Raw genomic sequence first — 15,963 nt, 5'->3', positions numbered from 1 at the left:
CTTTGAGCTGAAGTCAAGGTTTAAAAAATCATACCAATACCTTTGGTTTAGAAAGAAATCTCCGAATACTATTCCTGCACTGTGGAAAAAGATCAAGATGTTCTTTATTACAACATTTCCTTTCTAACATCATATTTAGTGGAATGTGGTTCCAATGCAGTCACCTAGCTTCTTTCAAAGCAATGAACCAGACTGATCCTGGGGATCTGAGACTCCTGAGTGACATTCAGCCTGATGTCACTGCACCAAGCCCATCCATCTCTTAGAACCATAAAACACTACAGCACAGAAACAGGCCTTTTGGCCCTTCTTGGCTGTGCCGAACCATTTTTCTGCCTAGTCCCACTGACCTGCACCTGGACCATATCCTTCCATAATCCTCTCATTCATGTACCTAACCAAGTTTTTCTTAAATATTAAAAGTGAGCCCACATTTACCACTTCATCTGGCAGCTCATTCCACACTCCCACCACTCTCTGTGTGAAGAAGCCTCCCCCAATGTTCCCCTTAAACTTTTCCCCCTTCACCCTTAATCCATGTCCTCTGTTTTTTTCCTCTCCTAGCCTCAGTGGAAAAAGCCTGTTTGCTTTCACTCTATCTATACCCATCATAATTTTATATACCTCTATCAAATCTCCCCTCATTCTTCTACGCTCCAGGGAATAAAGTCCTAACCTGTTCAACCTTTCTCTGTAACTCACTTTCTCAAGTCCCGGCAACATCCTTGTAAACCTTCTCTGCACTCTTTCTACTTTATTAATATCCTTCCTGTAATTTAGTGACCAAAACTGCACACAATACTCCAAATTCGGCCCCACCAATGCCTTATACAACCTCACCATAACATTCCAACTCTTATACTCAATACTTTGATTTATAAAGGCCAATGTACCAAAAGCTCTCTTTACGACCCTATCTACCTGTGATGCCACTTTTAGGGAATTTTGTATCTGTATTCACAGATCCCTCTGTTCTACTGCACTCCTCAGTGCCCTACCATTAACCCTGTATGTTCTACCTTGGTTTGTCCTTCCAAAGTGCAATACCTCACACTTGTCTGTAGTAAACTCCATCTGCCATTTTTCAACCCATTTTTCTAGCTGGTCCAAATCCCTCTGCAAGCTTTGAAAACTTTCCTCACTGTCCACTACACCTCCAATCTTTGTATCATCAGCAAATTTGCTGATCCAACTTACTACAATACCATCCAGATCATTGATATAGATGACAAATAACAATGGACCCAGCACTGATCCCTGTGGCACACCACTAGTCACAGGCCTCCACTCAGAGAAGCAATTCTCCACTACCACTCTCTGGCTTCTTCCATTGAGCCAATGTCTAATCCAATTTACTACCTCTCCATGTATACATAGCGACTGAATCTTCCTAACTAACCTCCCATGCGGGACCCTGTCAAAGGCCTTACTGAAGTCCATGTAGACAATATCCACTGCCTTCCCTTCATCCACTTTCCTGGTAACCTCCTCGAAAAACTCTAATAGCTTGGTTTAACATGACCTACCACCACAAAGCCATGTTGACTCTCCCTAATAAGTTCCTGTCTATCCAAATACTTGTAGATCCTATCTCTTAGTACTCCTTCCAATAATTTACCTACTACCGACATCAAACTTACCGGCCTATAATTTTCCGGATTACTTTTAGAGCCTTTTTTAAACAACGGAACAACATGAGCCACTCTCCAATCCTCCGGCACCTCACCCATAGACACCGACATTTTAAATATATCTGCCAGGGCCCCTGCAATTTCAACACTAGTCTCCTTCAAAGTCCGAGGGAATATCCTGACAGGTCCTGGGGATTTATCAACTCTGATTTGCCTCAAGATAGCAAGCACCTCCTCCTTTTCAATCTGTATAGGTTCCATGATCTCACTACTTGTTTGCCTTATTTCCATTTCCTCCATGCCAATTTCCTTAGTAAATACAGATGCAAAAAAACCATTTAAGATCTTCCCCATTTCTTTTGGTTCCATACATAGCCGACCACTCTGATCTTTAAGAGGACCAATTTTATCCCTTACTATCCTTTTGCTCTTAATATACCTGTAGAAGCTCTTTGGATTATCCTTCACTTTGACTGCCAAAGCAACCTCATGTCTTCTTTTAGCCCTCCTGATTCCTTTCTTAAGTATTTATCTTTTTGCACTTTTTATACTCCTCAAGCACCTTATTTGCTCCCTGTTTCCTATACCTGTCACACATCTCTCTTTTCTTCTTTATCAGAGTTCCAATATCCCCTGAGAACCAAGGTTCCTTATTCTTATTCATTTTGCCTTTAATCCTGACAGGAATATACAAACTCTGCACTCTCAAAATTTCTCCTTTTAAGGCCTCCCACTCACCAATCACATCCTTGCCAGAGAACAACCTGTCCCAATCCACGCTTTTTAGATCCTTTTTCATTTCTTCAAATTTGGTCTTTTACCAGTTTAGAACCTCAACCCGAGGACCAGATCTTTCTTTATCCATGATCAGGCTGAAACTAATGGTATTATGATCACTGGAACCGAAGTGTTCCCCTATGCACACTTCCCTCACCTGTCCTAACTCGTTTCCTAATAGGAGATCTAATATTGCATCCTCTCTAGTTCGAACCTCTATATATTGATTTAGAAAACTTTCTTGAACACATTTTACGAACTCTAACCCATCTAGACCTTTAACAGTATGGGAGTCCCAATCAATATGTGGAAAATTAAAATCCCCTACTATCACAACTTTATGTTTCTTGCAGTTGTCTGCTATCTCTCTGCAGATTTGCTCTTCCAATTCTCACTGACTATTGGGTGGTCTGTAATACAACCCCATTAATGTGGCCATACCTTTCCTGTTTCTCAGCTCCACCCATAAGGCCTCGGCAGACAAGCCCTCTAATCTGTCCTGCCTGAGCACTGCTGTAACATTTTCCCTGACTAGCAATGCCATCCCCCCGCGCTCCCCCGCACCCTTCATTCCTCTGCCTCTATCATGTCTGAAACATCAGAACCCTGGAACATTAAGCTGCCAGTCCTGCCCCTCCTGCAGCCAAGTTTCACTAATGGCTATAATTAGTGGAAAGGTGAAAAAGCAATGAAGTAGTGAATACCATAGAAACCATAGAACCATAGAAACTACAGCACAGAAACAGGCCTTTTGACTCTTCTTGGCTGTGCCGAACCATTTTCTGCCTAGTCCCACTGACCTGCACACAGACCATATCCTTCCATACACCTCCCATCCATGTATCTGTCCAATTTATTCTTAAATGTTAAAAAAGAACCCGCATTTACCACCTCGTCTGGCAGCTCATTCCATACTCCCACCACTCTCTGTGTGAAGAAGCCCCCCACAATGTTCCCTTTAAACTTTTCCCCCCTCACCCTTAACCCATGTCCTCTGGTTTTTTTCTCCCCTTGCCTCAGTGGAAAAAGCCTGCTTTCATTCACTCTATCTATACCCATCGTAATTTTATATACCTCTATCAAATCTCCCCTCATTCTTCTACGCTCCAGGGAATAAAGTCCTAACCTATTCAACCTTTCTCTGTAACTGAGTTTCTCAAGTCCTGGCAACATGCTTGTAAACCTTCTCTGCACTCTTTCAACCTTATTTATATCTTTCCCGTAATTTGGTGACCAAAACTGAACACAATACTCCAGATTCGGCCTCACCAATGCCTTACACAACTTCATCATAACATTCCAGCTCTTATACTCAATACTTTGATTAATAAAGGCCAATGCACCAAAAGCTCTCTTTACAACCCTATCTACCTGTGACTCCACTTTTAGGGAATTCTGTATCTGTATTCCCAGATCCCTCTGTTCCACTGCACTCCTCAGTGCCTTACCATTAACCCTGTATGTTCTACGTTGGTTTGTCCTTCCAACGTGAAATACCTCACACTTGTCAGTATTAAACTCCATCTGTCATTTTTCAGCACATTTTTCCAGCTGGTCCAAGTCCCTCTGCAGGCTCTGAAAACCTTCCTCACTGTCTACTACACCTCCAATCTTTGTATCATCGGCAAACTTGCTGATCCAATTTACCACATTATCATCCAGATCATTGATATAGATGACAAATAACAATGGACCCAGCACTGATCCCTGTGGCACACCACTAGTCACAGGTCTCCACTCAGAGAAGCAATTCTCTACCACCACTCTCTGGCTTCTTCCATCGAGCCAATGTCTAATCCAATTTATCACCTCTCCATGTATACCTAGCGACTGAATTTTCCATAACTAACCTCCCATGCGGGACCTTGTCAAAGGCCTTACTGAAGTCCATGTAGACAATATCCACTGCCTTCCCTTCATCCACTTTCCTGGTAACCTCCTCGAAAAACTCCAATAGATTGGTCATGTTTGACCAATTGGTCAAACATGAAGTCTATGGAATTAAGGGAAACAAGTAGTGAGATCATGGAAACTGTACAGATCGAAAAGGAGGAGGTCCTTGCTGTCTTGAGGAAAATTAAAGTGGATAAATCCCCGGGACCTGACAGGGTGTTCTCTCAGACCTTGAAGGAGGCTGGTGTTGAAATTGCAGGGGCCCTGGCTGAAATATTTAAAATGTCGCTGTCTACAGGTGAGGTGCCGGAGGATTGGAGAGTGGCTCATGTTGTTCCGTTGTTTAAAAAAGGATCGAAAAGTAATCCGGGAAATTATAGGCCAGTAAGTAATTATAGGCCAATAGACTTCTATTGGTCAAACATGACCTACCACGCACAAAGCCATGTTGACTCTCCCTAATAAGTCCCAGTCTATCCAAATGCTTGTAGATTCTTTCTCTTAGTACTCCCTCCAATAACTTACCTACTACCGACGTTAAATTTACTGGCCTATAATTTCCCGGATTACTTTTCGATCCTTTTTTAAAAACGGAACAACATGAGCCACTCTCCAATCCTCCGGCACCTCACCTGTAGACAGCGACATTTTAAATATTTCAGCCAGGGCCCCTGCAATTTCAACACCAGCCTCCTTCAAGGTCTGAGGGAACACCCTGTCAGGTCCCGGGGATTTATCCACTTTAATTTTCCTCAAGACAGCAAGGACCTCCTCCTTTTCGATCTGTACAGATTCCATGATCTCACTACTTGTTTCCCTTAATTCCATAGACTTCATGCCAGTTTCCTTAGTAAACACAGATGCAAAAAACCTATTTAAGATCTCCTATTTAAGATCATTAGTTTGATTACTAATGTATGCTCTAAAGTTGTTGATGAAAATTGTTTTTACTGTAATTAAATAGAAAAAGAATTGTATTTGTAGCTCTAATAGATTTGAACTTTTTTTGCAATTATTTATCATTGCTTTGAATCTGCAGTTCCTATTTTCTTTCACTGTGCATCATAAATCAAAGTTGTTTATAATTTTTATGTAACGTCCAGAAGCGGTGGGGGGGTGATGGTGAGGGATGTGGTCTGGGAACCAAGTGGGTGGTAACCCAAAGAAGTTTGAGAACCACTGAGTTCGATTGATCTCAGGGTAGACTAAAAGGTTGGCACAACATTATGAGCACTAGGACACGTACTTGGTGTAATGTTTTGTGTTCATCACCTTAAACCTATGCCCTTAGTCCTTAGATATTTCTATTACCTTGTCTATGCCTCCAATAATTTTGTGTACCTCTATCAGGTCCCTCACTCCTCAACTTTAATTCTTGAAGTTTTACTTTTCAAGTTATTTATGGATTTTAGAGTTTAGTTACAGACCATTAGTACAAAAGCATCTATGCACAAAATATTTTGATGGGGAATGCGAAATAGGATTGGAAGTAATGAGCTCATCTTGTGACACGAAATGAGCCTTTTAATCAGTATGATAGGCTCCATCGAGGACCACGTGGAACCTACTTTCTGTTTCCTAAACAAAGCTTTAACTTGCCTGCTTTTGTCCCTACCACTATTTATTTTGGTCCCAAATTTTGCAAACATTCCATACCGGGTAAAATTCCTCAGAAGAAAGTTCAGCTCATTCTCAGTTTCTTGGCTCAGCTCCCATTTTCCAAAGGAACACTCAGTATGATTTTACTTTCTCAAGCGAGCTTTTCCATTTCTCCATCAAGCATTTGTCTTGGCTCTAATTTTCAAAGTAAGCACTTTGCTATTGTTTGCCAAAGGTCCGCAGGCTGAGTTCTGTTTTTCACTCTAATTAAAGGGAAGTTTCGTCTGGTGCGATTTAAAATATCAAAGCTCCAGGTGAAACCTTTGAATTTGTTTTTGCTTATATTTGTACCTCATGAGAGTAAAAGCAGAGATTTTTGGAAAGGATCAATGTCATCAGGTTTCGCTAGTGGTTGAACTCAAGCAGGAGAGAAGAAGGTGATAGGGACTGGCTTCATTGGGTTGAGGTCATTGACTACTTATCATACAATTATTTTATTTCAGTTATTTCTTATTAAAGACTCTTTATTATGTTTAATTTTTCTATTGGATTCAATGCTTGTAAATTTTGAAGTGCCTTCTTCGTTAATTTCATCAGAGTGAGATGCCTGAAGAAAATGTTGATGGAAACTGCAGGCAGGTTTGCTATTGCAGAATCAGGAGCCCTTTTGCACAGTCAGTCCACGCTTTCAAGCATACATTACACGAGTTATTTATCTACTCTTCACAAATTCTACAATTCCTCTAGGGTCTATATATATTTGCCAATTAACTGACTAATTGACTTTACTTTAGGCTGTGGGAAGAAACCCAGGGGGTCATGGGGACAACATACAAATGCCACACAGAGAGCAGCTGAGATCGGGATTGAACCTGCTGACTGGAACTGTGTGGCAGTAGTGCCACTGGCTGCACTGTTGTCCTGCTGCCAAATCTTCCAACCTTCCCTGAATATAGAGGGTGCTACAAGAGGAAAGCCAAGGTGAGTTCTAAGCAAATTATGTTCAAATAAGCTTACTGGGATGTTTAATGAGATGACTGACAAGGTTGAAGGGAATGAACTGAGTAATGGGTTATGTGTGAAGTCTCTAATGATAGTCTTGTTAGCAAAATTGAGCAACAGAGAATAAAAGTCTCAAGCAAACATAGAAAATAAGCTGACTCAAGCATCAGAGAATCACCTAGAATAGCTGTTTCTGAACCAGATACCTTTCCCTAGGGTGACTGATATTTTTGAGATGAGTCATAAAATTGTCCAGCACAGAACAGATTGTTTTGCCCAACTGGCCCAAACTGACAAGATCTCCTGTTTCAGCTAGTCTCATTGCCCATTTCTGGCCCAGATCCCTCTATACCAGGGATTCCCACCCTGGGGTTCACAGATCCCCTTGCTTAATGGCATAAAAAGCAACTGCTCTAAAGCTTTCTTCTACCCTGTTAGGAGTTTGAGAATATTTGGTTCGTCACCAAAAACTCTTGCAAATTTCTACAGATGGACAGTGAAGAGCATTCTGACCAGTTGCATGACAGCTTGTGTAGGGGCTCGAATGCACAGGATTCCAACACGCTGCTCTATCATGGGCATAAACTTCCCACCAGACATGAGAGACAGTGTCACAGCCCTAAAGAGAGTGCAGGAAAGAGTGAGTCCTGGATGTTTACCTACGTAAGACTTTGAAATTGATATGTTGGTTGGGAGTTAATAAAGCATACATGATCATCAGCTTTAAAATGAAGTTGTATAAATGGATCCAAGTGAAGGGTCTCAACCTGAAACACGAACTGTCCATTTCCCTCCATGGGTGCTGCCTGGCCTGCTGAGTTCCTTCAGCATTTTGTGCATTGCTCCAGATTCCAGCATCTGCAAATATCTTGTGTCTCCATGGTTGCTTCTTGACTGACTATTAGGTTATAGTTGGAGAAATGCATTCACTTTATGAAGGATGCAAAGTTCCTTCAGGAATGATTTACTGAAATGGTTACAGGGATGAGAGATTTCAGCTGGAGAAGCTTGAAATAGTCTTCTTGGAGCAAAGAAGGCTGGGGGGAGATTCAAGATGTGTAAGATTATAATGGTTATAGTGTTAATAGGAGACACAGTTCCCAAAGACCAGAAGATGCAGATTTAAACTAAAGATATAGTTGAGTAGGGATATATGAGAATTTTATTTTATGTAGAGTTGTTATGGATTGGAGCCCACTGCCTGTAGGGGTGGTAGAAAGAGTTTTCCAGATGGAATTCAATAGGCACTTGTGGGAAGGACAGGGGGAAAGGGCTGACTGGAATCACTGTTTGGCAGAGTCGATGTTCTGGAAGTTATCCTTCTGTGCATTTACTACTACTCATCAAACTGTACGAGGCAACTTTTGGTCACAGTGTGGTCTGGCTTCTTCCTGTTAGCAGCAATGTCCAATCTTAGAAGTCTAAGGATGGATGGAAACAAGGCCTCAGCAGCCTCTCTCACTGGAGTCAACTGGGCAAGTGTAATAATTGTTCTGCCCAACATGTATGTGACCTGAACACCTGACCACGGTATAAATAATTAGTAGAAAAATAACCTTTACAAATATTTTAAAACAATTTCAGATTGAGATTTATTCCAAAGATTTTTTATTACTTACAACCATTCCTTGATTTTAAAAAAGGGATGTGATCCTGGAATATATTTGCTGAGTCCAATTTTATAAATTGAAATGGCTGAGCAAAGCATATCATCAGTATTTTGGTAAGTACATTCTAGTGGGCAGAATGTGGTGTGCTAGTTATCAATGTAAAATAAGATTTGTAAATCAATGACACAATCAGTCTATTAAAACAAAATTATATATCAGAGAAACCCAAAATACACTGCAAAATATTTATTTTAGAGTAAATGATGAAAAAGAGCCAAACACAACTCCGATATTATTTAATGGAATCTGACTTCTCAATTCCTTGGGGTGAGCCATAAAAATACACACAGCAACGTATTGGAAATGAATATACTGTTAACAACCAACAAAGAAGAAACCCAGTCCAAAATTGTGAAGGTCATTACAGATTTTTCTATCATTAAGCTTGTAAGTTCCACAAATAACACACATCAAAGTTGCTGGTGAATGCAGCAGGCCAGGCAGCATCTCTAGGAAGAGGTGCAGTCTTCTGCGTTCACCAGCAACTTTGATGTTTGTTGCTTGAATTTCCAGCATCTGCAGAATTCCTGTTGTTTGCGTTTAAGTTCCATAAATGTTCACAAGTATACAGGGCAGCTCTAACCCGTGATGGATAAGGTGCTGCCCCTGTAACATCAGCACAATGAAACAGTTGAAAATGAAGAACGGATGATCACAAATTCCTCTAGACAAAATTAGAAAGCTATCATTTTTGAAACATGTTTTTATCTTTCTTTAAGCAACTTTTTTTTTGGCCAAATGTTTTTCCTTCTAACTTCTATATCAACAAAAAATGATTAGTAAATAAAGTTTACTGAAACAAGAAAACACTAACCATATTTATTGTCCATCAAATTTGTGAATACCTATTGGAATCTGGTGGTAAATGTATACAAAAGGAGCTTCAAGTAGTTTGATGGAAATTACAGTGTCCGTGAAGAACTCAACATAATGTAGAATGCAAATATTAATACACCGCACTGACACCTTTGCAGGAAGCCATGATCATAATAAATGGCGGTGCAGGCTCGAAGGGCCGAATGGCCTACTCCTGCACCTATTTTCTATGTTTCTATGTTTCTATGAAGCCTTTACCTGTAAACATAGAAAATAAAAGGACTAAAAGTACTGAATAATCTTTGGTTTGAGACTGAATCCTTTTAAGATGTGGTTATTAAACACCTTTTATCTCCTTATAACTTTTATATATTCTTCAATTATCTAATACTTTTCTGGATATCAAGGGGTAAATTATGTCTGGGCAGAAACACAAATAAAACAACAGTGAGTCTGAAGACAATTTCATTGTACAGATCATTTGTTCCTATGCTACTTTTGGCGGTTTACATCAACAGCTTTCAGTGATACAACACTCCATGCACTGCTAAAAAAAGTGAAACAAAGCAGGCAGCTTAACTGAAGAGGCAGATAATAAGACAGCTGAATGAAAGCTTTATTAAATGAGAAGTTTTAAGGAAGACCATGAGAGAAATTTAGAGCCAGAGAGATTTCAGAAGGGAACCTAGGGCATGGGATGTAGGTGCTAAAGGTAATGGCGTGTATTTTATTTGGGCGGGGTGGGGGTGATGGGGATTAGAAGCATTACTGAAAGGAGGTTCATGGGAATGAGTCTGGGAATGAAAGGGTTATGGTATGAGGAGCATTTGATGGTTCTGGGCCTGTACTCACTGGAATTTAGAAGAATGGGGTGGAGGAGGGAGATCTCATTGAAACCTATTGAATGTTGAAAGGCTTCAATAGAGTGGATGTGGAGAGAATGTTTCCTATGAGGGAGTCTAGGTGCATGGGGCACAGCCTCACAATAGAGGAACATCCATTTACAATAGAGATGAAGAGTTATTTCTTTAGCCAGAGGGTGGTGAATCTGTGGAATTTGTTACCACAGGTGGCTGTGGAGGCCAGATCACGGTGTACTTAAGATGCAGGTTGGTAGGTTCTTGATTAGTCAGGGTTTGTAAGGTTACTGGGAGAAGAAGGCAGGAGAATGAGTTTGAGAGGGTAAATGGATCAGCCATGATGAAATGGTGGAGCAGATCTGATGGGCCGAATATCCTAATTCTGCTTTTATCTCTTATGGTTTTGTAACTGAAGGAAGTTGGAAGAACATAATCATGAAGACATTTAAACAGGAAAATGGGAATTGTAAACTTGAGGCACTGGGGAAGAAGGAGGCCAAGTCGGTCAGCAGAGGCTGGGATGATGGAAAAGAAGAACGTCACAGATAAAGTTTGAGGCTGAGGTGGTAATGTTATAGGAGTGGAAATGGGCAGTGCTTGAAACTGATAGTGTACAGTTTGAGACTGAACCAGGTGTTGTCACTGCAAACAATAAGTTTCAGTCAGAAGCAAGGCCAAGGAAAGAAACAAAGTGTAGGAAGAGAATAGAGCTTGTGATGGGGAGGGGGTGGAAGGCTATAGTGTTGGTGTTCCAGTACTTTTCCTTCATTTTCAGAGCAGTAAGCGTTGTTGCCTGATGCCTGAGTGAAGCATCTAAAAGGATCGTGATGTTGGTTGTAAACAGGAGTGGAACAGTGCTGCTCATGGGTTTGGCAGCTGCCTGAGTATCCAAACACTGCCAGTACCACTCTGACAACAGCACTCACAATTCCATTAGTGTGCCGTGCCGAATGAGAGACAGCCTCAGCTCTTAAAGGCACACTCCTTACTGTAGCAGTCCACAAGTGAGGCCGCCACACAGGAGGAGGCAGGAGGGGAGAGGGTTTCTCAATGACATGCAACTTCTTGAAATGGAATAACTGTCAGAGGGGTAGCACCAGGACGTCTGCTAAGCTGGAGATGACTGAAGTCCTTTGTGGTAAGCCATTTAATCAAATCCTTAGGAAGAGGTGACATAGGAACAGAAGATTTAGGATCTTTGTGGGTAGAGTTAAGAAACCGCAAGGGGAAAAAGACCCTGATGGGAATTATATTTTGGCCTCTGAACAGTAGCCAGGATGTGGGGTACAAATTACAACAGGAGATAGAAAGGAGATGTAAAAAGGGCAATGTTGCAATAAAGAAGAATGAGGTGGGACGGTAGTGTAACAGTTAGCACAGGTGACCTGGGTTCAATTCCTGTCACTGCCTCTAAGGAGTTTGAATGTTGCTCTAGGTGCTCCAGAATCTTCTCAAAGTCCAAAGATGTACCAGTTGGGGACATTGGTTAATTGGTCATTGTAAATTGTCCCATTATTAGGCTAGGATTAAATCAGGGGATTGCTGGAGAGTGTGGCTGCTTGAAGGGCCAGAAGGGCCTATTCTGCACTGTATCCTGATAAATAAATAATAATCATCAGGGATTTAAGTATGCAAGTGGATTGGGAAAATCAGATTGGTGCTGGATCCCAAGAGAGGGAATCTGCAGAACGCCTATGAGTTGACTTTTTAGAGCAGCTTCTGGTTGAGCCCACTAGGGGAACAGCAACGCTGGACTGGTGTTATGTAATGACACAGATTTGATTAGGGAACTTAAGGTAAATGAACCCTTAGGAGCCAGTGATCATAATATGATCGAATTCACCCTGCAGTATGAGAAGGAGAAGCTAAAGCTGATTGTAACAGTATTACAGTGGAGTAAAGGGAATTACAGAGGCATGAGAAATGAACTTGCCAAAGTTGACTGGAAGGGGACACCAGCAGTAATGATGGCAATGTCTGGTGTTTCTGGGGGATATTAAGAAGATGCTGGAAGGATACATCCCGAAGATGAAGAAGTATTCTTAAGGGAAGATGAGGCAACTTTAGTTGACAAGGTAAGTCAAAGACAGCCTAAAAGAGAGGACATATAATATAGCAAAATATTATGTATTTTGTGAGGTAGAGGGAGTGTTTAAAAACCAACAGAAGGCAACTAAAAAGCCATAAAGAGAGAAAAGTTGACATACAAAGGTAATCTAGCCAATAATATAAAAGAGGATACGAGAAGATTTTTTCAGATACAGTATATAAAGAGTAAAAGAGAGTTGAGAGTAGATACCAGACCACTGGAAAATGACACTGGAGAGGTAGTAATATGGGACAGAGAAATGGTGGACAAACTTATAAAAATTTTGCATCAGCCTGCACTGTGGAAGACAATAGCAGAATGCCAGAGAAGCAAGAGTGCCAGACGGCAGATGTGAGCGTCATTGCCATTTCTAAGGAGAAGCTGCTTGAGAAGCTGAGAGATATGAAGGTAGATAAAGTCACCAGGACCAACTGGACTACATCCAGAGTTCTGAAAGAAGTACCTGAACAGATTGTGGAGGCATTAGTAATTATCTTTCAAGAATAGCTCATCTCTGGAATGGTTCCTGAGGACTGGAAAATTGCAAATGTCAATCCACTCTTAAGAAAGGAGGGAGGCAGAAGAATGGAAATTATAGGCCAATTAGCCTGACCTCAGTGGTTGGAAAAATGTTAGAGTCTATTATTAAGGAATATATTTCAGTATACTTGGAGGCAAATGATAAAATAGACCAAAGTCAGCATGGTTTTTCAAAGGAAAAATCTTCCCAGACAAATCTGTTAGAATTCTTTGAGGAAATAACAGGCAGGACAGACAAAAGAAAGTCAGTGGATGCTAGTTATTTGGATTTTCAGAAGGCCTTTGACAAAGTGACACACATGAGGCTGCTTAACAAGATGAGAGCCTATGGTATTACAGGAAAGATTCTAGCACCCAGATGGAAGATGGGCTGCCAGGTGCGAGGCAAAGAGTAGGAATAAAGGGAGCTCTTTTGGTTGGCTGCCAGTGACTGGTGGTGTGCTGCAGTGGTTTGTGTTGGGACTATTTCTTTTTATGTTATATGTCAAAGATGGAATGATGGAATTGATGGCTTTGTGGCCAAATTTATGGATGATACTAAGATAGGTTGATAGGCAGGTAGTGTTGAGGAAGCATGGTGTCTGCAGAAAGACTTTGACAGATTTGGAGAATGGCAAAAAAGTGGCAGATGGAATACAGTGTATTTATACACTTTGGCAGAAGGAACGAAGGCATTTTTAAATGGAGGGACAATTCAAAAATCAGGTACAAAGGGACTTGTAAGTCCTCGTACAGGATTCCCTAAAGGTGAACTTACAGGTTGAGTCTGTGGTAAGGAAGGCAAATGCAATGTTAGCATTCATTTTGAGAGGGCTACAATACAAAAGCAAGGATGTAATGTTGACTGTACTTGGAGTATTGTGAGCAGCTTTGGGCTATTGGGCCACTTATCTAAGAAAAGATGTGTTGTCATTGTAAAGTGTCCAGGGGAGGTTCATGAAAATGATCCCAGGAATGAAAGAGTTAACATTTGAGGAGTGTTTGATGGCTCTGGGCCTGTAATAGCTGAAGTTTAGAAGGGGAGGGGGAATCTCATGAAAACCTGCCGAATATTGAAAGGCCTACATAGAGTGGATGTGGAGAGGATGTTTCCAGTTGTGGGGGAGTCTAGGACCAGAGGGCACAGCCTCAATTGCTACCCCTTTATATTTCTTAAAATGGTTTGATCAAACTTCTGATTATTAATATGGCTTGTTTTATATTTATTTGTTAACAAATATATAAAGTGACATTTAGCTGCATTGAAGGTACTTAATAAATGTAATTTCTTGTGTGAGGTAGATTAATAGATATTTTATTGATCCGAAGGAAATTACAGTGTCACAGTAGCATTACAAGTGCACAGATATAAATATTAGAAGAAAGAAAGAATAAAAAATAAGTTACCTTAAATATAAGACCCCTCATGAATAAAATGCAATGGAATTGAGGAAAGCACCTCTGCAAGTTCTTAAAGACACCTTTCAGTCCTCTAACAAAGATTACAGACTTTAACAAATGCTCTGTGTTTGCACTCAACCTGGGTGACCAAACAATTACACCTGGCTTAACACGACTTCACTAACCCAAGAATCATGAGTGGAGCTCCCTCTGCTGGTTATGGGTGAAATAGTCAGAAACAGTGCTGTGCTGGTCCAAAATGAACATACAATTTGTGGTGTATGTATAGTGGTTTACGGCTTGCGCAGAGAGCTGTTATGTATATCCATTAATTTAAGATTAGCAGGATGACTATTACATTAAGAAGCTGTACTTAAGTTAACAATATTGGATGAGCTACACTTCAGTTTACTTTGCAGGGTCACCAAGTACAATAAAGTTACCTATACACGTACAAAGTTATTCAACCCTTTGAATCTGCTGTTCCATTTATTAATGCCGGACTTTCTACTTCCGTACCATTTTCCAGATCTTGGTTCACCACTAATCCTTGGTTCTCTTGATATTCAGAAATCTATTGATCTGCTTTGAATCAAAATAATTACCATAAATCCACAGCCCTCTGGGGAAGACACAACATCATATCTTGCAGCAGAGTGACGAGAACTCTAAAAGCTACACTGACTTGAGAGTGTAGGTTTTTGCAAATAAAACAGCGTGAAGCTTTTTATGTTTAAGAAAAACCGTAACGACTCACTGTACAGGGGTGATTGATAAGTTCGTGGCCTAAAGTAGAAGGAGTCAATTTTAGAAAACCTAGCACATTTATTTTTCAACACAGTGTGTAAATGTAGGAGGGGACTATGTTGAAAAATAGATGTGCTAGGTTTTCTAAAATTGACTCCTTCGACCTTAGGTCATGAACTTATCAATCAGCCCTCGTACTCCAAACACTGAACACAAAAAGCATAGTAACACTTGCAAACTTAAAGCACACGCTATTGGAGGTAAGGTATTGGTGTGGGTGGAGAATTGGTTAGCAGACAGGAAGCAAAGAGTGGGAATAAACGGGACCTTTTCAGAATGGCAGGCGGTGACTAGTGGGGTACTGCAAGGCTCAGTGCTGGGACCCCAGTTGTTTACAATATATATTAATGACTTGGATGAGGGAATTAAATGCAGCATCTCCAAGTTTGCGGATGACACGAAGCTGGGTGGCAGTGTTAGCTGTGAGGAGGATGCTAAGAGGATGCAGGGTGACTTGGATAGGTTAGGTGAGTGGGCAAATTCATGGCAGATGCAATTTAATGTGGATAAATGTGAAGTTATCCACTTTGGTGGCAAAAATAGGAAAACAGATTATTATCTGAATGGTGGCCGATTAGGAAAAGGGGAGGTGCAATGAGACCTGGGTGTCATTATACACCAGTCTTTGAAAGTGGGCATGCAGGTACAGCAGGCGGTGAAAAAGGCGAACGGTATGCTGGCATTTATAGCGAGAGGATTCGAGTACAGGAGCAGGGAGGTACTACTGCAGTTGTACAAAGCCTTGGTGAGACCACACCTGGAGTATTGTGTGCAGTTTTGGTCCCCTAATCTGAGGAAAGACATCTTTGCCATAGAGGGAGTACAAAGAAGGTTCAACAGATTGATTCCTGGGATGGCAGGTCTTTCATATGGATGAATTGGGCTTGTACTCATTGGAA

This window comes from Mobula hypostoma, chromosome 11, assembly GCF_963921235.1.
Source record: "Mobula hypostoma chromosome 11, sMobHyp1.1, whole genome shotgun sequence".
Classification (NCBI taxonomy): Eukaryota; Metazoa; Chordata; class Chondrichthyes; order Myliobatiformes; family Myliobatidae; genus Mobula; species Mobula hypostoma.
Note: the sequence above shows the minus strand (reverse complement) of the source record.